The following is a 24,954-nucleotide window of genomic DNA, read 5'->3' as shown; positions in this document are numbered from 1 at the left end:
TGGGTTGGTTCCAAGTCTTTGCTATTGTAAACAGTGCCTCAATGAACACACATGTTCATGTGTCCTTATAACAGAACAATTTATAATCCTTTGGGGTATATATCCAGTAATGGGATTGCTGGGTCAAATGGTATTTCTAGATCCTTGAGGAATCGCCACAATGTCTTCCACAATGGTTGAACTAATTTACACTCTCACCAACAGTGTAAAACCATTCCTATTTCTCTACATCCTCTCCAGCATCTGTTGTCTCCAGATTTTTTAACGATCGTCATTCTAACTTGTGTGAGATGGTATCTCAATGTGGTTTTGATGTGCATTTCTCTAATGAACAAAGCTGGAGGCATCATGTCACCTGACTTCAAACTATACTACAAGTATACAGTAATCAAAACAGCATGGTACTGGTACCAAAACAGAGATATAGACCAAAGGAACAAAACAGAGGCTTCGGAAGTAACACCACACATCTACAACCATCCGAGCTCTGACAAACCTGACAAAAACAAGCAATGGGGAAAGGATTCTCTGTTTAATAGCACATAGCCTGACTAGCCATGTGCAGAAAGCTGAAACTGGACCCCTTCCTTACACCTTATACCAAAATTAACTCCAGATGGATTAAAGATTTAAACTAAGACCTAACACCATAAAAACCCTAGAAGAAAACCTAGGCAATACCATTCAGGACATAGGCATAGGCAAGGACTTCATGACTAAAGCACCAAAAGCAATGGCAACAAAAGCCAAAATAGACAAATGGGATCTAATTAAACTTAAGAGCTTCTGCACAGCAAAAGAAACACTCATTAGAGTGAACTGGCAACCAACAGAATGGGAAAAAATTTTTGCAATCTACCCATCTGACAAAGGGCTGATATCCAGAATCTACGAAGAACCAAAACAAATTTACAAGAAAAAAACAAACCCATCAAAAAGTGGGCAAAGGATATGAACAGATACTTTTCAAAAGAAGACATTTATACCAGTAATGATGAGTATGAAAAAATGCTCATCATCACTGGTCATTAGACTTTAAAGATTATTTTCTATAAGCCTTTAGGGAGGCAACTGGATTGACAATACATTATAATACATTATGGTGTGGGCCTATTGTATTTTAGTTGACTTTTTGATTTCATTTGCCAGTTATTTTAGTTTACAATAGGTATTCCATATAATATTACATTTCCTTTTTTTAAGTTAGACACACACACCCTTCTCCATTAATAAGGCTTTATATGCATAGATTAGGGAGTCTGTCATCTATAACCTTAATAAAGGATGCTCTTGGGACTCTGCCAGATATATTACCCAGATCTGATTTTGTTTGTTTGTTTTGAGACAGAGTCTTGCTCTGCTGCCCAAGCTGGAGTGCAATGGCATGATCTTGGCTCACTGCAACCTCTACCTCCCGGGTTCAAGCAATTCTCCTGCCTCAGGCTCCCAAGTAGCTGGGATTACAGGTGCCTGCCAGCACACCCAGCTAATTTTTCTATTTTTAGTAGAGACGGGGCTTTACCATGTTGGCCCAGCTGGTCTCAAACTCCTGGCCACAACCCCCCATCTCAGCCTCCTAAAGTGCTGGGATTATAGGCACGAGCTTCTGCACCTAGCCCCCATCTGATTTTAATCTGTGTCTGAAGCATAACTCAGGCCTATGCTCCCTTCCTAAAGAGGGTAACTGAAAAGCTGTCAAAAGGTTCATGAACAGCTGGCCACTGGTCTTCACCCACTTCCCTCTAATAATTGTGACTATGGCAGTCTTCTGTTCCCAGCTTTCACCCAGACTCCAGTTTGAGCCTTTAAAACTGTAGAACAGGTATGGTTCCTGGAGAATCTGGGGTGGAGTCTGTGAGTGACCACCAAACGATACAGAAAACTGTGTGTGGAATGTGTGCCCATTTAAGTGGCTAAGAGCAGTAAAGTTAGAATACCTGGATTCAAATCTGTTTCCTTATTATGACCTTGTGGTCAAGTCATATAACATCTCTTAGTCTGTTTTCTTATCTGTAAAATGGGGACAGTAACCATACTAACTTCATAGGGTCGATATAAGGATTAGGATAGACAAAGTGCCTGGCAAAGTGCTTGGTACTTTGTAAGACCTCAGTAAACACTGGCTGCTGTTACTGTTGTAATCATTAATAAGACCTGCACTTCAGGGGCCTTAGAGTTCCTCAAGTTCCACCATCTCATTTGAAAGATGCCAAATCAAGGTCCAAAGGGGTTAAGGGATATGCTCAGGGGCCCCAGCTGGTCAGTGACAGAGTTGGCAATGGGCCCTTTGGTGTTGCTGTTTTAGATGCAGCCACACCAGGTAACCCTACCAGGCAGTTGTCATCCCCTGGAGGCAATAACCAGTGGATCATCAAGAATGACACCTGCATGTGCCACAACACAGCATGTGCACAAAAAATATTTAAGTAGTGAATGAACTGAGGCCACATAAGATAGTGCTTCGGTGTTCTGTGCATAAGTGGTGGTAGTCAGGAAAGACCGCCTACAGGAGGTGATGGTAAGCTGAATCCTAAAGGCTGTGAGAGGAAAGGAGGGAGAGAAGAAGGGAGGAAGGAGGGAGGGATGAAGGGAGGAAGAAAGGAGGGAAGGAAGAAGAGAAAAAGAAGGGAGAGACGGAGAGAGGGAGAGAGGGAGGGAGGGAGGGAGGGAGGGAGGGAGGGAGGCAGGCAGGCAGGCAGGCAGGCAGGCAGGCGGCAAAGAAAAAGAAGGAGGCACCAAATACAAGTGGATCAGAGTACCATGGAAGCACATTACTCCTGACAAAGGCTGGAGGCAGGGGCTAAGCAGAGGGGTTTAAATTTTACCCTTACAAGGATTCTAAACAGGGAAATAAGACTAAGTTCATTTAGGAAGATCATTCTGGTAGGGATTTTAGAGGATTTTGATTGGGGGATGGGGGCAGGCAGAAGAAGAGCTGTGGGGCCTGCCAAATGGTAAAGAATCTTAAATTTAGTTTTTTAGTGTGTGTTTTTGTTTTTTAAAGATACGGGGTCTTGCTCTGTCATCCAGGCTGGAATGCAGTGATGTAAGCATAGCTCACCTGAACTCCTGGGCTCAAGCAATCCTTCTGCCTCAGCATCCCAAGTAGCTGGGATTACAGGCGCACAACACCATGCTTAGGTTTTTTTTGTTTGTTTGTTTGTTTTTTTAAGACAGAGGGTATCTCGCTATGTTGCCTGGGCTGCTCTCAAACTTCTTTCTGGCCTCAAGCAATCCTCCTAACTTGGCCTCCCAAAGGGCTGGAATTAGAAGGATAAGCCACTCTGTCTGGCTAGCATTTTATAATAAATATAGAGCCCTATGGAGAGCAACTTGTTAATATCTATCCAAAAAAAAAAAATGCACATATAGTCTGACCTATCAATTCTAAAATCTGTGCTAAGAAATCACATGTGCAATGACATATATGAAAGATATTCACATACTGCTTGTAAAGGCAAAAGACTAAAGCAACCTAAAAGTTCATCAAAGAGGGGTGCTTAAATAGTACACCCAATATAATGAAATACCATGCAGTGGTGTAAAAAGAACAGGGCACTTCAACCTGTGCTAATATGGAATGACTTCTAAAATTAGTACGTGAAAAAAATAACTTGTGTATATGCATGTATTTTTAAAGGACACACACACACACACATCTGTAAGTATCGAAAAACTCAACTGGAATAAAGCACAAGAAATTGGTAACTAATGATTGCCTTCAGGGAGGGGAAATCAGTGGTTAACAGGGAAGGAGAAAAACATTTTTTACTGCATGTTTCCTTTTACTATCTTGAGTGTTGTACTTTGTACACATATTACCTATTCAAACAAAATATAAAGTTAATGTAGCAAGGCCTTCCAATAGACCACCTGTCTTCTCTCTCAACAAACTGCCATTAAAACAAATCTCAAAAACTTAATTGCTCCCTCTCTCAGGAATATAGCCATTTTAGGGGCTCAGCACAAGGGTCATCTAGAGGAATTCTTCCCTGACACTTCACACCACACCTACCTCCAAGGTAGAAATGACCCCTTCTTACCTTGCTACGACTATACCTTTAACAGGTTATCACACCTATTTGCTCATCTGTCTCACCATACTAGGCTGAGAGTTCCTTGAAGGCAGGGACAGTGAATTACTCAACTTGGAATCTTCACTAGCCAGCACAAGGCCTGGCCTCTGACAGGCAGGCAGCAAAGGTTTGCCAAAATCATGAATACTGTAGGGAGGAGCCAGTACAGAATTGGAGCAGAGAAGATGTACATGTGTGAGTTCCTGATTGGTTTTAGGGTTTTTTGTTTTTGTTTTGCAGAAACAACTGGCTCCTGCCTTATTGCTTAAGCAGCTACCTGAGTCAATGAACCAATTCCACCACGAAGCCTAAGACGGGACAGGTGCAGAACAGACTGGGTGATGGAAATGGGGGCTTTGCAAAGAAAAGATAAATGGAAGGTAGTCAGTGGAGTGTTCATATGTAAGGCTAGGTCAAAAGTTAACTGTTTCAGAAATAAAAGAGAGGAAAGCTAGCCCCTAAAACTCCAAAGTATTGCCCAGAATGGGAGGACCCAGCTACTGTGGAGAAAGGGCCACACTATAAATCTAATCATTTTAAGAAACAATCTGCTTGGAATATAGAATTTTGAAAAACGAGACCTGTTTTGGGATTGTGGCTTTAGTACATCAAGCAAAAAGAAGAGCATTTTAAAACAAGTTAACACTAGGTATTCATTATCCCTAGAGAAATACTGAGGATAAAACTTTGTTTAAACAAAAAGAATCTGTTTTACTTCAGTATTCCTTTAGCATGTACATGACTACTTCACCTAATTAAAAAAAATTATCACTGGAGAGGAACCTGAAACTAATTCTCAAGTTCAAAACTAGCACTCAGCCATCCTCACAAGGAATACCACGTGTGAACTTGGAGCTGAGACAGAGAGGGCCTGCAATGACTCAGTCCCACCTCTGCCACCAGACAGCTGGCTGGTTACGAAGGCTCTGCCTTATGTTTCCACATCTGAAAAAGGCTCTAAGTAAGGTCTCTCTCAGCCACAGAATTTTTCACCGCTTCTACCCTTCTCTTGTTCTCTTGTTGTAATCCAATCTCTTCCCCCAGTAGCCAGCTTTCCTCTTCAAAACATAGGTGAGGAGAGTCACCCTTCTGATTTTATTTCTTGGGAACTAGTGCTGCTGCCCCAATAGCCAATGGTAGCAGGAGGCCCCAGCTAGACTGTCAGCCCCAAAAGGGCAGCCTCTCCACCTCTGTAAACCCACAACATCAACAGCTAGGTGACTGTGCCCTGCCAAATGTGATGTCATGGACACTCACTTCCTTTCCATAAGTTCCTCCAATGAGGAAGAACACTGCCCTCAAGCCACAGCTCTGATCCTGAGGAAGCCACTTAGTTCATCTCTGCCCCTGTTTCCTCATTTGTAAAGTGGGGCTGTTACTTGCTTGACTATCTCCCTAGGCTTTGTTGAGGCTCAAAAGGAACAAAACATGAGGAAATGCTCTGTAAATTAGAAACACCCAGGGCTTACGTTTACAGTCTTAGCCAGAAGCCAAGACAGCAAAGGGCTATCTGAGAAATGATGACACGCATGGTGGGCTTCTGGTGTTAAAAGTCTGCAACACAAGCCCAAAGTTCACATTGTTTACTGGCTTCTTGTTGCCACAGATGCTTCCAGGTTAACCCAAGAGCCTGCTAATAAGGTTAAAGGTGCCCTGGAGACAACAGGAACACCAGAAGACGCATTTCAAAAATGGTGTCTGGCCTTGGGAGGCAGCAGCAGCAGCTGGGGCCAGCCAGGAAACAGCCAGGGCCCCCTGTTCCCTAGGCAGCCAGGGTCCAGATCTCCTCAGTTCATGTGCCTGGCTACCCTGGGGCCCAGTTCTGCCGAGAATGCCAAAGTCCTGCTGAAGGTGTAAGGTCATCTCACACTATTGAACTCTTCTCCTGAAGACAAGAGGAGCCTGATTCAGTAAAGTGTGGCTCCCAGGTGCTGTATGGATAAAATCAGACTCTGTTTACATGTAATTTTTATTTTTATTTGAGATGGAGTCTCGCTCTGTTGCCCAGGCTGGAGTGCAGTGGCACAATCTCGGCTCACTGCAGCCTCCGCCTCCTGGGTTCAAGTAATTCTCATGCCTCAGCCTTCTGAGTAGCTGGGACTACAGGCACGTGCCACCATGACTGGCTAATTTTTAGCAGAGACAGGGTTTCGCCATGTTGGTCAGGCTGGTCTCAAACTCCTGACTCAAGTGATCAGCCTGCCTCAGCCTCTACAGGTAATTTTTAGAACAAATTGTTTCTTAAACCATGGCTCCTCTGTCCATTAGTTAAGATAGGGAACTGGGATGACAAAACCAACATAAATCCTTTTCTTGCCTCAGACTAATCAAGACAGGAGATAATGGTAGTAGTGGTGACAGTCTAGAACAAGATAGTTTATTCCTTTGATAAACCATATTCACCAACCTTGATCCTGCCACGATGGGAAACAACAAAGAACAGTTTGAGAAATGCGAACAGAATTTAACCAGCTAATTACATTTCATTTCAGGTTGCAATGATAAGAAGTCCTAACACTTTGAAGTCCAAAGTTCCCTAGAGGGGTGTGATAAGTAAGAGAAATGACTAACACAGCCAAAGCTGCCCAGGCCCTTCCTTAACCTCTCTTTCTTCCCCTCTGTACTCCTACTCACCCTGAAATAGTCAGGTTACAGTATCAAAAGATATCTAAACATTCATTGGATCTTAATGCCTCCAACCCCCCAAAATTCAGTTACTCTTCTGTCTTCTCCCACTGTGGATCAATGGATTCTTCTAGTCCTACTTACTTCTATATCTTCCCCTTTCCTTTGTGCCACTAACACTTGAGTGCTTCAACAGCCACAGATTCTACAGGACTCTGACATCCTGTCAGGCCAGAATATCACCTTATCCATCTCTTTTAATCTCCAGCTCCTACCTGAAAAGGCAAACATCAAACTCTTATTACAATTACACCCCCTTCAAATCACAAACATTACCCTCCACTTTCCTCTTAAGCCACCTAAGCCATTATAGAGTGTAAGAGGTTTTTTTTTTTTTTTTTTGAATTGCTTTGATATTCCCTGTACCCTTGTCTTCCACCCCCAGAATTGCTCACCACATCATCTGGGCATCACGCTTTCCCCAACTTCAGACAACAGGAACGCCAGAAGACGCACTACCACCCTAGGTAAGCCTTCTCTTTAACAAGTCTCCAACACCTCTCTTCTATCACCTAACAGCAGAATGACTGCAGCAGGGACCTGAACACAAGACAGGAGAGACAGCCTAGGTCCCAGCTTGCCACTGAAAAGTGGTTTGACCTCAGGCAAGTCAGTGAGTCTTCCTGGTCTCAGGGGTGAATCTGGATGATCCCCACAGGACCTCTCAGTTCTAAGAAAACTGGAATGTCTTCTGGGGAATAGGAGGGGCCCAAAAGTATTTCCTCGAAAAGGTAAGACAACAAAGGCTCTGACTGGAAGAAGAAACATTAACTCTCTCCTCATTGTTCTGAGTGAGCAGCACATTCCCCTCCATCTTCCCAAGACGGATCCCTAGCATCTACCTTCCTCTGCATTGCAGAAAACCCAGGAGAATCCACTTTCCCTTTAGGGTTTAATCAATCCATCAGCATATTTGTATGGACTATCCATACACAGTGTTCCTAAAATGCTTTCCAAAAATAACACAGGTCTTAACAACAACAACAAAACCCAGCCTCTGCACACACTGCAGAGCTACAGGGGCCCAGGGAGAAAGGGAGAAAAGATACAAGATGAAAAAGGCAAGAGAGAACAAACAAGACTGGACAGGAAAAAAAGAGAGAGAAAGCAAAGTGCCTGTGAGCAGGAACCAAGCCTGTCCTAAGGTCCTGACCTGAAGGTAAGAAACCTCTTCTCCAGTCCCAGCTTCAACACAACTGATGGGCCAAACTTGGATAAGCACTTTGCTTCCATGCCTCTGTTTTCTCATCAGTAAAACAGCTGAACTACATATCTCTCAGGGAGGCCAGTATCATGGAAACATGTTGGCAGATATTATCAATTGGGTGGTCTAGGGCAAGTTATTTTCAGTTGCCGTCTGCAAACTGGATAAACGATACCCACCTCATTGGGTTGTTGTGTGGTGAAATTAAGACAAATGTGAGACACACAGGATGATGTCTGAAACAATGGGTGCTCAAATTCATGCTAAGCCCCTTCCTGTTCTACCAGGTTGTGACTGACCCTTACTAGACTCCCAAAGGGCACCGTTTCAGCTGGTTTGGAAACACTGCCTGAAACTAGGGTCAAAACACAATGTTAGTTTAGACAAAAGAACACTAACAAGTTAAACAAGTGAACCTCCCACATTCTTTCCCATCAAATTCTAAAAATATTTTTTAAAGCACTTACCACTACCTCCCCTCCAAATTAAACAGCTATTGGGAGACTTAGGGAATATACACATTCTCATTAAGTAGGTGGTATTAGCCCCATTTTACAGATAATGGAATCCAAGGGGCCTGGAATTCTCCTCCTCCTGCTTCCCTATTTAATAGGGCTCCCTGCTCTTTTGTTTTCCAAACATAAGGTCAAGTTTAGTTCCCATTTTAGTTTTGGGAGAATTTCTCACTTCAGCCCAAAGGCATGGAAGTCTCTTCCAAACCCTCAGCATTCCTGCCTGGACCAACAATGGAACCGTCAATTGAATCCCTCACCAAAGGCCACTCACAATTATTTAACTTTTGTATGTTGCATTTCCTCAGGTAATAAACTCCTGCAGAGACCACCAATTCTGTGCCCCCAAACTGCTTAACAAATAATTCTCGAAAGAATAAGAAAAAAAGATAAACTCAGAAGATATAATTTGTATAGAAAAATACCAAATGGCAAAATAGCAGGACATATAAAACAGGAGAAAAAAGATTATATAGGGCCGGGCGCGGTGGCTCACGCCTGTAATCCCAGCACTTTGGGAGGCCGAGGTGGGCGGATCACAAGGTCAAGAGATCGAGACCATCCTGGTCAACATGGTGAAACCCCGTTTCTACTAAAAATACAAAAAATTAGCTGGGCACGGTGGTGCGTGCCTGTAATCCCAGCTACTCAGGAGGCTGAGGCAGGAGAATTGCCTGAACCCGGGAGGCAGAGGTTGCGGCGAGCCAAGATCGTGCCATTGCACTCCAGCCTGGGTAATAAGAGTGAAACTCCGTCTCAAAAAAAAAAAAAGATTATATAAATCCTGAAATTTGGCCAGGTAGCAAAACAGATGCTTGGCAGGAGCGACTGTAATTGGTTCCTAGACCCTAGAGATATACCTCATGTGTCATCACATCTCTCTCCTTGGTTCCCATCAGGGCTGAGTGGAACAGGCTTCAATACTCAGTTGGCAAATAAAGTCCTGGAAGCCGATTTGCTAAAGCTGACTTCTTAGGGCTCTGTGTTTCCAATGACTATACTGCGATTCAGCTAATATTTACTGACTGTCTTCTATGCAAGGCTTGGGTGATCACAGAGATGAATTGGGGCACAGTTCTTACTCTCAAGGAATTTACAACTTACGTGAGAGGAATTATGTTTATCTATGTAACACTGTCAAATTGTTAGTAGGGCCCAAAAGAAGGTTTTTTAAAAAGTGCTATAAGAGCACAGAGGAGACAGGAACAAAGACTTCTGATGGGAGTAGGGAGAAGTGAAAGAGAAAGCTTTGAGTTGGACCTTGAACCCATGAGCACATTTAGAGCCCTATCAGGACAGTGTTTTGCATGCACAGTGCTACTTAAGAAAGATAAGAAAATGGAAGAACAAGTCACCAAAAGGATGGCAGAGAGGAGAGAAAAAAAAACTGTTAATTTTGTCTGCCTAGAATCACTGAATGGTAACAAAAAATAAATGTCTGTCTATATACCTTAACTCAAGAAATGTTTAGGAGCTAAATTTTGGAATTCAGAGTACTTACAGCTATGCAGGAAACACCTCCTCCAGGTCGAAAATAGCAAACCCTAGAGAACTGGCTGATGCAGTTATGTTTACTTTTTACCATCTCTGTGGACCGGTTTCTAAAGGCCCCAGAGTGGGATGGTATAAACAGGTCTGTGTCACTTCCTGGTTCTCAGACCTTCTGCTACATTCCCAGCCAGTCTGGGAAAGCTGCCTATTTAAAAATAAACTTTAAAAACTCACCAAAAACTCCAACCCTAAACCACCCTTCCCTCGTATCTCATTCAATTTCACTGAAATTAAAAGGATAGTGAGAAATAAGACAAAAATGACCACAGAAAATAAGTTCTCAGATTAAAACAACAAATAGGTTCTCAACTGAGCTCAATGTGAAGGGACTTGGATTCTACTTGTGTTTCTCCTTTAACTGGAAAGCCTGACATTGAACAAGCAGGATGCTTCATCTCTCTGCACCATAGCTACTTCAGCATTCTCTTTACCTCAAAGTAGCTATCCAACTTTCTGGACCTCTATTTCCTTTCTATAAAATGGTACTAATAATTCCTATATCACAGGGCTATTTTAAGTATCATATGGGAAATGTATATAAGGTACTTAGCATAGTGCCTGTGACTTAGTAAGTCATCAAAAATGGTAGTTACTATTATAGTCATCACCATCTATCATTATTATTGTCGCCATCATCTGAAAATGCAGGGCTGGACTAGACAATCTCTACTTAAAGAACTTCTCTGGTTCCAAATCCTGGTATCATTTTTTTTTTTTTTTTTTTCCTGAGATGCTCTGTTGCCCAGGCTGGGGTGCAGTGGCACAGTCTCGGCTCATAGCAACCTCCGCCTCTCAGGTTCAAGCGATTCTCATGCCTTAGCCACCCAATTAGCTAGAATTACAAGTGTGCGCCACCAGGCCCAACTAATTTTTGTATTTTTAGTAGAGACAGGGTTTCACCATGTTGGCCAGGTTGGTTTCAAACTTCTGGCCCCATGCAATCTTCCTGCCTCAGCCACCCAAAGTGCTGGGATTACAGGCGTTAGCCACTGTGCCAAGCCCAAATCTGGATTCTTTAAGTCACTTTCTCCTTTTTTCTTTTTCTTTTCTTCTGTTTTTTTTTTTCCAGGGGGCTGGACAGCAAGAAAAGGGAGATAAACTTGGCAAAACAGTTAAATACACATCCTCAGCCTTTATGTTAGAAATACAATTAGGAAATCCATTAGTGAGTGAAATGAGGCATATTACTCCCCCAACAGAAAAATCTTGCGTATTTCTTATATTAAATCCACAGCATTGTGGCAAGTTCGCCAACAACACACTGTCTATACTCCCATGAGCACCAAGGACAACCCCACCCCCACTCCACCAGCCAGCACAATTTGACTTCACCCACCTCACCTTTCACTGTATAAACAAACTTCTCAGCACCTCCTTAGAGTGCCCTAAAAGACAGTCGAGTGGCCAATCCACCCCTTTCTAATAATGACTAATCGTTCCACAAAGTATTTATCCTTAAAGAGTTTTCCTGGCTGGGCACCGTGGCTCATGCCAATAATCCCAGCACTTTGGGAGGCCAAGGCAGGCGGATTACCTGAGGTCAGGAGTTCAAGATCGGCCTGACCAACATCAAGAAACCCCATCTCTACTAAAAATACAAAATTAGACGGGCATGCTGGTACATGCCTATAATCCCAGGTACTCAGGAGGCTGAGGCAGGAGAATCGCTTGAACCTGGGAGGCGGAGGTTGCAGTGAGCTGAGATCATGCCATTGCACTCCAGCCTGGGCAACAAGAATGAAATTCCATCTCAAAAAGAAAAGAAAAGAAAAGAAAGTCTTCCTGGTTAATTTCAATGTGGCCAAAAATCAGATAACCTTCCCAAAAGTTAGTGTAACTAGGAGCATTCAGCTTCACCAAGGCCAAGGTATTTAGCTATAATTAAATTTAGATGAAATAAACATTTTCATCCATCCATCCATCCATCCATCCATCCATCCATCCATCCATCCATTCAGTGTCTGTGAAGTGCCAAATGCTATAGAAAATATCAAAAACTGATAGGATGGGGTGAGTGAGAAAAATAAAGGATGATGCCTAAGTTTCTGGCCTAAGTAACTGCATAAATGGTAGAAGCTACCACAGGAGAAAAAGAATACAGGTGAATAAGCAGGTTTTGTCAGGGAACATAATGAATTTCATTCAGATTATTCTTTAATATGTTGACCTGGGGTACCTGAGGGATAATCAGTAGAAAGATCTAGCAGGCAAATTAGAAATGAATGTGAAACCCTACAGAGCACTCTGAACTTGGGATGTAGCCCTGGAGTGATCAACCTGTAAGTGAGGGTTGAAACCATGCAAAATAGATGAGCTCACCTAGGAAAGAGGGCAGGTTGAGAAGAAAGTCAAGGACAGAATCCTAGGGAGAACACTAACTTACAATGGGCATACTGAGGAAGGAAAGCCTATGGAAGACTCCAAATGGTACATGGAAACCAGGGGCATGTGCAACACAGATGTCAAGACAGGGACAGAGAGACTCAAGGAAAACATGAGAAGTGGCAGATGCAGCAAAGGCCTAGAAAGACGAAGACTGAAAAAGGCCCACTTGATTTGGCCCCTAGGAGATCACTGGTGACCTAATCAAGAACAGTTTCATCAGAGTGAGGGCAGATTATATCAAATTTAACATGAATTAAAAGTGAGAGGCCGGGCACAGTGGCTCACGCCTGTAATCTCAGCACTTTGGGAGGCCAAGGCGGGCGAATCACCTGAGGTCAGGAGTTCAAGATCAGCCTGGCCAACATGGTGAAACTGCATTTCTACTAAAAATACAAAAATTAGCCAGGCGTCGTGGCGTGCACCTGTAGTCCCATCTACTTGGAAGGCTGAGGCAGAAGAATCGCTTGAAGCAGGGAGGTAGAGGTTGCAGTGAGCCAAGATTGTGCCATTGCACTCCAGCCTGGGTGACAATGAGACTATTTCAAAAAAAAGAAAGAAAGAAAGTGGACACAATAAGGGCAAAACTATTTGGGGAAGGAGATGAAAAAGAAGGGAGAAGAAAGACTGGATGATAACTAGAGGGGGTTTGTGTCTTATCAGATATACCTTCTCAGTTAACCCAATGATTTAAGGCTTCTTAAATGGTCCAGATAGCTCAGAGACACCCCCGACCCCCTCTTCCACGGAGAGTCTCTCTGAACTAACACTTCCACACTCTATGTTTAGCAAAGCTAGGTAGAAGTTGGGGATACAGCTTAAAGAGTTTCCTGTTTCCTTAGTGTTCAGCAATAGCAAAGTCTCTCTATCCATCATCCTCTCCCCTGAAATTGCTACCTCTTCTATAGGATTCATGAATGGAAAAAAATAGTCAACCTAGTGGCAATTACTTTGGCAGTAATTCCAAAGAGGTGTGACCTTCCCTAATACATCTGAGGCCTTAAAGTTCTCCATACATATGGTCCCAGTTTCTGCCATTTCCCTCCTTCCTACTCAGAAAGTAACCTGAGTATCTTCCCCTGAGTTTCAGGTTTAGGATTCCAGGGACATGTCTTCACCTCCATCTAATGAAGTTTAACAGCCCCAACGAGGTGCACACTTAAGCCAAACAAGATCCTGTCTTCTGGCTCCTAATGTTCTCCTTCTTGTGTAACTTCCAGGAAGCCTCCTAATTTATAACCAAACCATGATTCCTCCCGTCCTCTTCATCATAAATTACCCAAACTTCTTGTAAGCTGTCAAGGTTGGACTACGAGGTACAAGCAAAAATGAGAAGTAGGAACTTGCCCACTGTTTCTTTCCTTTGATTAGCCCCACGATCCTGCTGCCATCTATACCGTTACATCACCTTCTAATTGTACAAAGTCACTCCACCAAAGTCTGTATATTCTAGTTCTACCCCAATCATACTTCCAGTTTTCTGCATGTGGGGCCCTAAATCAGGAATCAAGAAGGAATATGCTTAAACTAATTTACATAACGGGGAGTCCTTCAAATGTCCATACAGAGATTCCAAAAGTAATCACAAATTAGTCAAAGTTCAGGCAAAGGCCTCAAACAATTAACTTTATAAAATCCAGGCAAATCAGATGAGAATACCCCTGAGAAAATAATTAATTAATTAATTTGGGCAACATTCTGGAATATGTTAAAAAAAGATTATGATAAACACAGAGGAGATGAAGAAGAAACATCATAAATTAATGAGGGAATTTGATACGTCCCTCCAGACAGGGCTTCTGAACTCATTCCTAACATGCTTCTTTCTTAAGGAACTCAGTGACTTTACTCAACACATCCATTGGGCACCTACATGTACTAGATTCCTTGAAAGGTACACAGAGGAGGAGGAAGCATATGCCCTTAAGAGTTTATAGCTGGCTGGGGGTGGTGGCTCATGCCTGTCATCTCAGCACTTTGGGAGGCCAAGGCAGGCAGATCACCTGAAGTCAGGAGTTCAAGACCAGTCTGACCAATATGGACAAACCCCATCTCTACTAAAAATACAAAAATTATCTGGGCAGGATGGCACATGCCTGTAATCTTAGCTGGTCGGGAGGCTGAGGCAGGAGAATCGCTTGAACCCGGGAGGCAGACGTTGTGGTAAGCTGAGATCACACCATTGCACTCCAGCCTAGGCAACAAGAGCGAGACTCTGCCTCAAAAAAAAAAAAGTTTACATTCAACTGTATATTGTGTATAAGACACAAACACAAATAATTACAACATGAGATACAAAGTGAAAAGTCATGGGAGATATACAGCCAAAGTGTCAAAGACAAAACAGGAAGATAAGCTGGAGTCCAGAAGAGGGAAGTGACAGAGACCATTATAGGGTCAATGTAGTCTAGTGAATAGTACATAGTTTCTGGAGTCACACAAAAAGGAATTCAAATCCTGACTCTGCCTCTTAGTTTCTCACAGGCCCTAGGTATGCTGCCTTACTGTTGTGAGCCTCTGTTTGTCACATATAAAATTAAGGTAACAGAGCTATACTTCATGGAATTATAGAGTCAATGAGTCAAACATTTTTTTGAAAAGTTTAGGCAGGGTGTGGTGGCTCATGTCTATAATCCCAGCACTTTGGGAGGCCAAGGCCGGCGCGATCACGAGGTTTGGAGTTCAAGACCAGCCTGACCAAGATGGTGAAACCGCATCTCTACTAAAAATACAAAAATTAGCCAGGTGTGGTGGCATACAACTGTAATCACAGCTACTTGGGAAGCTGAGGCACAGAACTGCTTGAACCTGGGAGGTGGAGGCTGCAGTGAGCCAAGATCATACCACCGTACTCCAGCCTGGGCAACATGAGATTCCGTCTCTAAAAAAAAAGAAAAGTTGGGCCGGGCGCAGTGGCTCACGCCTGTAATCCCAGCACTTTGGGAGGCCGAGGCGGGTGGATCACGAGGTCAAGAGATTGAGACCATCCTGATCAACATGGTGAAACCCCGTCTCTACTAAAAATACAAAAAATTAGCTGGGCATGGTGGGGCGTGCCTGTAATCCCAGCTACTCAAGAGGCTGAGGCAGGAGAATTGCCTGAACCCAGGAGGCGGAGGTTGCGGTGAGCCGAGATCGTGCCATTGCACTCCAGCCTGGGTAACAAGAGCGAAACTCCGTCTCAAAAAAAAAGAAAAGTTTAATATAATATTTGGCACAGGCCAGGTAAAATGGAGGTACCCACCCACACACAGAGACTTAATGCTCTCTTTCCTCCTGCCACAGGGCTGTCTGGGCCTGACTCACGGATAGGCAGACAGCCAAGCACCTGCTGTTTGCTCACCAATTTTGACTAGTTAGTTCAGTTGTTTGCCCAGGTTTAATGGGACCATGATCAGGAGGTACAGGAAGAAAGCTCAAAGTATATCTATGTCACATGCATGTCAGGATGCACAGAGTCTTCTGCTAGAAGGTGCAGCATTAGAATACAGGTAGAGTTACAGATTATACCCACATTCAGCATGATACTGGCCATGCTATTCTTTTGGACCTATATAGCAGATGCTCGATAAATGTCTGGCAAATTGACATGATGTGAATCTGGTTGAATTATCATAAGATTTTTCTAAATGATCCATGTTTCAATAAGTGAACAGAGAAGGAAAATGACATCCCAGGTTAATACCTGATTTGAGGGATAGTTGAGGAATATCTACCCCTAGTCATGATGGAATAATGGGGACTCAATTTATTCTCCTTCCTTAAACAACTGAAAACCAGATAAAATAACTGTTTTCAGACACTGGACAACAAGCAGCACAGGGCAGTAATCCTTGAGAAATGCAGGGGGGAAAATGTAGTCAGCCCTACTACTGCCCCCACCTCACTCCCTTGAGAGTTTCCAGGCCATGGGGTAGGGCAGAGAAACCTCAAAGAGTTCAGCAATCTCACACAGTTGAAAAGACAGAGTTGGAAATTTGGAGAGGTCCAGGTGGCTGGAATTTGCAGGGCAAATTAACTGAAAAGGATAGAACTGCAAAGAACAAAACCACCAAACACCTGCAAATGGACCCCTTTGGGTTTAGGGCTGAGTACTGATCTGTGCATGCCTGTGAGGAAACTAGCAAGGGTGGGGAAATAATGACCAGAAAGAAGTGGGTGCCACAACCCCAAGAAGTCACTCAGAGACAGAAATAGTTCATGCTCTGATATGGTTTGGCTGTGTCCCCACCTAAATCTCAACTTGAATTCTATCTCCCAGAATTCCCACGTGTTGTAGGGGGGTACCCAGGGAGAAGTAACTGAATCACGGGACCGGTCTTTCCCATGCTATTCTCGTGACAGTGAATAAGTCTCACAAGATCTGATGGGTTTATCAGGGGTTTCCACTTTTGCTTCTTTTTTTATCTTGCTGCCGCCATGTAAGAAGTGCCTTTCGCCTCCCACCATGATTCTGAGGCTTCACCAGCCATGTGGAACTGTAAGTCCAAATAAACCTCTTTTTCTTCCCAGTCTTGGATATACCTTCATCAGCAGCATGAAAATAGACTAATACATGCTCCCGCCAGCAAAAGTAGAAAAGTCTTCTAATACACAGGGCACTGGACAGAATCTTCAGAAGGGTTTTGCCTCCAAGTGGGACCAGCTTAGTTATCTTAGCTATTCTGGACTCACCCTAAAAAAGTTTAAAAGTAGTAAGCCATGAAAGGATCAAACCAATTCCAAGTAACTGACTGCCTCTGAGAACAAAGCCCAAAAGTATTTTTTAAAATACAAAAGGTTCCAGCACCTAGCAAGGAAAAACTGATTGGCTTTCAATAAAAAAATTAACAGGCATGCCAAGTAAAGCCCAGAAAGATATAAGGCAAAACTAGGAGACTAATCGAACAACAGAAACAAATCAAGAAATGACAGAGATGACAACTAGTACACAAGGATGTTAAATCTCTAAAATATATATATATATATATATTCCATGTGTTCAAGAGAGAAGAAGGCATGAGTATGAAGAGAGAAAAGACTTAAAGAAGATTTGAAGTGGCTAGACACAGTGGCTTGTGTCTGTAACCCCAACACTCTGGGAGCCCAAGGCAGAAGGATCTCGATTCCAGGAGTTTGAGACTAGCCTGGGCAACATAGGGAGACCCTTTCCTCTCTACCAAAAAAAACAAAACAAACAAACAAAAAAAACACCTTTTTAATTAGCTGGGTGTGGTGGCATGCACCTGTAGTCCCAGCTACTCAGGAGGCTGAGGTGGGAAGACTGCTTAAGCTATGATTACAGCACTCCACTCCAGTCGGGGGGCAGCACAAGACCTTGTCTAGAAAAAATAAATAAATGAATAAAAATTCAAATGTTCAAATTGAACTTCAAGAGGGAAAAATACCAATATCTGAAATAAAAAGTACACGATAGGATTAACAGCAGATTAGACAATGCAGAAGAAAAAAGTAAATCTAAAATATAGAACAGAAATTATTCAACATTATATACTGAAAAAAAAAGACAAAAAAAACCCCAGAACATCAGTGACTGTGGGACATATGAAGCAGCCTAATAGAGCAGGAATAATGAATGGGGAGAGGCAGCAAGGTGCAGAAAAAATACTGAGAAAAAAATGACTCGAATTTTCCAAATTTTATGAAAATTATATACAAACAGATACAAGAAGCTCATCAAACCCCAAGAAGAAGAAGAAACCCACAAAAAGAAAACACAAGGCACATCATAATCAAAATGTTAAAAAACAGTGATAAAGAGGAAATCCTAAAAGTAGCCATGGGGCAGGGAATTAGACACATGGCAGAGGAGCAAAGAATTACAGCAGATTCATTGTCAGAAATAATGCAAGCCAGGAGGCAATGGAAGCCCCGTTCCATCACTAATGTTTTCTGTGCACTGGAATAATATTTAGGAAGGTCTAGTGTTGAGAACAAGGTGGGAACTCTGTGACATTAAAAACATTTGCAAGTATTCTCTGAAGACTAAAAAAAGATAAAAACCCTTTCTTAGGCTCACTCATATCTAAAAAGGGCATTTACCCAGGTTTTATACCTATATCCTCAGAACATTACAGACTGTAGTCTCACAGTCTTATGGCAATATCACTTAACACACTGGAAAAGAGACAGAAAAAGCTATCAGAGGATTCATCCCATAGCAGAATAAAACCAAGTTAGAAATAAGAAATAAGGAGTCAGTCTACCAATGTCAGGCTTGAGTTGGTCTCTCTTCCTTCAAGTTGGTTAATGTGTCTGACTGACCTCTACAAATTCAGATAAAATTTATTTTTCACACCAGATGCAGTGGCTCATGCCTGTAATCCCAGTGCTCTGGGAGGCTGAGTCAGAAGGATCACTCAAGCCCAGGAGTTTGAAACCACCTGGGCAACAGAGCAAGAACCTGTCTCTACAAAAAAGAAAAAGAAAATCAGCTAGGTATGGTGGTGTGCACCTGTAGTCCTGGCTACTTGGAAGGCTAAGATAGGAGAATCACTTGAGCCAAGGAGTTCGAGGTTACGGTAAGCTATGATTGTGCCACTGCATTCCAGCCTGGGGGACAGAGTGAGATCTTGTCTCCAAATATATATATTATATATTATATGTGTGTGTGTGTATATATATTCTATAGAATATATATGTACATATATATGTACATTTATATAATATATATGTACATATATAATATATATGTACATTATATATATGTACATATATATTATATAATATATATGTATATATACACACACACAAACATATATATATAGCCTTTTTATCCAACCAGCATGTCCCCAAACCAACATTTTAATTCTCTTGTCTCCAACTCAGGTTTACATTCCCTCAGAGAGGAGCTTGGGAATTAAGACATCTGGTTTTTCACCCCAGCTCTGCCTCTGGCTGTGATTCTGGACATAATAACAAAACTTTTCTGGGCCCATTTCCTCCTCAGTAAAATAGAGAGATTGGAAAAGATTAAAAGTTCTTTCAGCTCTAAACTTGTATTTTAAATGCTAGGTTTGGCCTTATCTATTTCTAATGATCCAAAGAGAAAGGGCAAGGACCCAATCTTGCTTCGAATATGCACACACCCCTTCTGAAGGACTGTGGTGCTTATATCTTGGAAACCAAACTGGACCAAAGGAGCTCAGAGAAGCCAGGAGCTTAGATAAGAGAGGCCTACCTAAAAGGCTCTGTAGACACTGGCTTGAGAGGCCAGCCCAGGACCTCGGGTTTAAAATATGAATGTCCTGAATAGCCCCGGTCTTGCCTTCCCTACGTCAATCTTTTAAATCAAGTATTAAAAGGTGGAAGGGGAGGGACAGAGCCTTACTCTTCAAAGTATGGTCCACTGGCAGCACCTGGGAGCTTGTTAGAAATGAGTAATTTCAGCCTTCATTCCAGATCTACTGAATCCAAATCTGCATTTTAGTAAGGCTCCCCAGGTGATTCATATGCATGTTACAGTTTGGGAAGTACCGGTTGAAAATGCTGCCTTTCTAGTCCCTGCTTTGTCACCTCTTCATTTGGTAAAGGTGACTTTTAAGACTGTCCACAATCCTTATCCTCTAATCCCATCTCCTTGCACAGTTTATATACACACACTAACACATACACACACACACACACACACACACACACACACACTCCCCACCCCACCCCAGTTCAGAACCTTCAAACCCAAACCAAGAGTGATGGGGGTAAGTTACTTCCTTTTTGTATCTTTCTTAGGTCCATACAAGGCCAGAAAGAGGCAAAGTTTGAAGCACAAACTAAACATCAGTCCTTCCAAGAGAGTGATTCAGCCCATCCCTGCCATTCAAAGGTTCCCCAGGAGGAGGGATGGAAAACAGGCTGGTGAACACAAAGGTACAAACTCTGATGGAAAGAGATTCATCATTTGCATCTGAACAGAAAACAAGGGTCCAAAGTTTCATTTCTAAAATTTTTTGTTTTTTGCTGCTGCTGTCTTATGTAACATAAAGATTTTTGGAGGCATGGCCAAAAGGGCAAAACATATACACAGAATTAATACAACCACAGCAAGAGTTCTCCTAGCAGAGTGGTGGGGGGCAGCAGAACCAAGACCTAGCATAGCATAACAGAGCACTGGAAAAGAAGATAGGATGTCAGGAGAAGGGGGGCTGAACTCTATCTTGCAGTCAGTACACTGAAGGAGACTATGCTGCTGCTCACTCCACACTCCCTCCCCTGCGCAGGTCACTCACCCCTCTCATCCCACCCGCTGTCACAAGCAGCAGATGGCCCAGCCCCAGGCAGCTGGCAGAGGACAGCAATCTGCACGTGCTTGCCTATACCTCCCCCAAGGCTGGAGATGGGAAGGAGCAGGGCAAAGTCAACACCCATCCCTGGTGGAAGCAATTTTTGCAAGAGTGCCCTGGGGGTGGGAATGGCAACATCACCCAGTGCTTTGCCACAATGAGACACACATCAAAACAACTCAGCATTATCCAAGCTCTCCAGTACCCACACACAGCTCAGAAAGAGAGAGCCTTAAGCAGGGTAAGGGTGGAGAGGGTCAGAGAACAGTTCCCAGAGTGCACTGGGGTATGCTGGCCCAGGTTGGTGGCGGGGCGGGGGGGTCATTCATTCCTTCAACATTTACTGTGTATATACCACATCCCAGGCACTGCACCAACAATGAAGGATACAGTGGTGATAGCAACAGTCTCTGCCCTCAAGAAGCTCAAGTAAAGTCAGGGAGAACAAGGAAACAGGTTAATACAGTGGAGTAAGTGCTGACCACAGGATGTAATGGCAGCACCAAAGAGAGGCACCCACACAAGTAAGGGACTAGCGGCAGTCTAAGCTGACACCTGGCTTTAGGAAGCATTAGCCAGAAAGAGCAGAAAGAGGTGGGTACAGGGGGTGTGGGTCATTCCAAGGAGAAGAAACACACATCAAAAAGTTGGGAGGCAAAAGAGAACCAGGAACTGTAAGCTGTTCTATCCCAGCCTTTGTTAACTTTCGTCACCTACACCAGGGGCAGACTCCTGGGTTTGGCATGGATTCCTAACACATTACTGCCTAAAGGAACTTTGGGATCATCTTATAAAGTCCAATCTAACCATTTTAGGAGAGGAAAACTAAGGACTATCAAAGGATCATGACTTCTTGAGAGGGAATGGCTGAACCAGAACCCCATTCTCCTAACTCTCATCAAACAAAGTTTCCTTATGTATCTCCCAATCGGAATCTGACTACTAACTGAGCCCTTTTGCACAGAGTGGCCAGCCCCAGGACTGTTCTCTGGGCTCGGTCTGTTCTGAGAACCCAAGGAATGGCTCTCATTCAGGCCTCTGCCAAATTGGAGGTCCAGCAGCACTAGTGTCCAGGAGCTCCAACGAGGCAGAAACAACTCATCAGAAAAAAAGTGGATACCTGCCTCTTCTAGAAAGGAGGCAGAAGGCATACACAGCAGTACCGGAGATAGGCTCTGTGAGTGTGTGTTGGCAACAATGGGTTCCCCTGGTTATGAAGAAGAGTTGTTCTGAGAGCTGAAGGAAATTATCAGCCAACACAGAAACAGGAGGCGAGTACTGCCAAACCAGGCAGGCTTAATTAAGGCTCTCCCACCCTCTTCCCCAGGAAGCCCATCCCCACCCCTGGCTGGTCACACTACCTTAGCCGGGAGAAGCAGTCATTTCAGGGAAGCTGAAGGCCTTTCTCTTGGCCTTACCTCAGGAGGTAACCCATCAGCCAGGAGTCTGAGCCGCTGGAGCTTCAGGGCCTAGCTGCCCTTACTGTCACACCCACCTATGCCTTTAACAGCAACAGTACTTGCTCTACTGTGGTCCTCCAGCCTGCTGCCCACTCCAGGCAGCAGAAGTGTGTGCAGAGTGGAAGAAAGCACTCATTATATTTGAGTGTAACCCTCTATAGAATCTAAATAGAAGGCGCAGTTATTCAACTGCTAAGACACAATTCCTCTTCTCATAGTAAAACAAACATGCATGTCAACACCACTAGCTGACTAAAAACTGTGCAGAAAGAAACTGAGAGGCACTAGGGTTAAACCAACTTATTAAACTCATCTCAATCCCTGGCAATCCTCAGTTCTAAGACCCTGAAGCTTGGTGTGATGAAAACATCCTAATAATCAGAAATCTTTCCTGTTCAAAATGCCCTCAGATGCTGCCCTGACCACAGGTGCAAGTGCAATCACCAAAGGCTGGCCCCTGGCCTTCAGGGCCAATGCCAACCCAGGGCCCTAGACGTGGATATGAAGGGCAAGAAAGTGGCCTGCCAGAAGAAGATTTACTCAGGCGCTGAAAAGCCATGTTTGGTCTCGTACAACAAAGGCTATTATAATGGGAACCCTGTGTTCTAAATTCCTTCACATCTGCCACAAGGAACCTCTGGGTGGAGGTGGGTGGGTGGGTGAGAGAGAGTGTGTGTGTGTGTATGTGTGTGTGGTATGCCTTGGGTGGAGTGGGGCAGAGGAGACGAGTTCCTTCTCTTCCACCCAAACAACAACCCTTTAGAATATGTCCTCCTGAAAGGCAAATAAGTACAGATCTGATTTCCAAACCTCACTGTTGGAGAGAACTTCTTGTTTTCACTCTCTGCTTTTTAAAACAGATGAATGCTCCCCTAGGGGAAAAGCAGCTGTAAATATAGAAGAGGGTGGAAAAAGAATCCTGCTACAAGTTCCAGAGGAACTATTGTACTATTGTAAAAGACGTTCTCAAAAGAAACAACACACCCTATTCCAAATAGAAAACACACGACTTCATCCAAAGTCCTCTGAAGTGTACCTCTGGGCAGATGATTTACCTACACTCCACAGCTGCTACCTCCTCTACCTGACACTAAGACCTTCACATATAAAGCGAGTTAGCAGTTTTCTTCCTGGGAGCCTTAGCAATAACTAGACCACAATTCAGTTCACTGCTACTGAGTGTCCTCCATTATCATCAACACTATTATCACCTTCATCATCATCATTATCAAAGGACTTCATTACCAAACTACTGCTGACATTTAAATAAACTTAAGCCATTATCTTTTTAGGCAAACTCAGGCCATAATATTTACTAGTTGAGAACAGAATGGGAAGAGGGTATAAATCTGAGAAAGGTGGCCTGGCTTCTACACTTACTACTTTTCAAAAGCAACAGCATTTTTCAAAGGCTGAGGATTCTGCGAAATCACCCACTGGCTTGTTACAGCCCTCCATCCCAACCATAGTGGGGATGCCACCCCAAAATCCATTTACCAAAAATAAAAGATGTAAAGACATGTTTTGGATAAAGTTTGTGCAAAAAAAATTCAAGCAGCTTCTATTTTCGTACAAGCTACAATCACATGAGTTTTGCCTTTGCAACCACACTCCCTACCTAGAATTCCAGTAAATTTAGATGTGCGTCATAAATCTAAACTGTGTAACAGGGAATTTAGCTGGCTGAAACCGTCCTAGCCCACAGATGTTACCAACCTATTTCACAGTCCTAGGTGGATCTCAGAAATGAAAGGGAGATGGAGGGGGAAAGTTAGCATGATGCTTAAAGCTCTACCAAGTCAGAAGTGGTGGATACTGCTTTTAATTTCATGCAAGATTCTATGATTCAAAGAAAAAAAGGCAACATAAGCCTATAAACCACATCAGTGACATGACAAAGAAGGAAAATGTTTGTATTTGCAGAATACATTCAAATCCCCAAACTCCCCAGAAAAATCAATACAAATGCCAATAATACAAATAAATCAAATCCTCAGTCTGACAAGTCTGCTTACTATTGCTCCTAAGAGTTCATTCTCTGAAGCTACAAGCTTCCCTGTGGCCAGGTACCTTTCACACCCTCCTTCTGGGGTGATTCACCATGCAGAGAACCTGGATCAAACAGAGGCATCTGGCCTCACCATCACTCCCCAAGAACCCTAGTCAACTTCTAGGATAAGCACATTTTCCACACAAATCAGGGTTTCAAGAGAATCCCATAATAATACAAACTCTTGGGGTACAAGTCTGACCCTCCTGACCTTTCCACGTTCTCTCAGGTCTCGGTTACCAGAGTCCTAAAAATGGATGGTCCTTAGCTTCCAGTCCTTGCTGTGCTCCAGGCCACCCAAAATCCTACTGGGAACCGCACTCCCAAAGTACTATCAGGTCGCCTTTCACCACCAATGGTTCACATTTGTTTACTTCCATGTATCATCATTTCCTGACAATCTTCTATATACACTTTAAAATGCGAAGAAAGCACCCCAGCCTACCAAGAACTTGAATGGAGTTGAGGAGGCTGGAAACCCAGACAGCAATGAATCAGAACACACAATTAGGCAAGTATATCTATTTCAGTATTCTATATGGGTGCAATAAAATGCTAACCAGTGAGATATGAATGATTAGAACAAGAAGGAATAAGCTGCAGCTATTTGTGAGTTATGAACAAAATAGTGAAAAAACAGGAAAAGGAGAAATTGATCTGAAGTATGATAATCAAAGAGGGCCTTAAAAAGGAAAGAAAGGAGATCTGACCTGAAATTTGCTTTGAGGGCTGAGTAAGTATGAGAGTGGAAAGAG

At 43.2% G+C, this 24,954-nt stretch overlaps 1 protein-coding gene across 2 annotated transcripts in view; it reads right to left on the bottom strand.

The window, feature by feature from the left end:
* Window positions 1-24,954, bottom strand: part of SUSD6 (sushi domain containing 6) — a 106,276-nt gene that overhangs the window by 59,188 nt on the left and 22,134 nt on the right. The gene's annotated exons all lie outside the window — the stretch shown is intronic.

This window comes from Aotus nancymaae, unplaced genomic scaffold (assembly GCF_030222135.1).
Source record: "Aotus nancymaae isolate 86718 unplaced genomic scaffold, 86718_ANA_hifiasm-v0.15.2.pri h1tg000011l, whole genome shotgun sequence".
NCBI classification, from domain to species: domain Eukaryota; kingdom Metazoa; phylum Chordata; class Mammalia; order Primates; family Aotidae; genus Aotus; species Aotus nancymaae.
Note: the sequence above shows the minus strand (reverse complement) of the source record. Positions and strands in the feature narration are given on the sequence as shown.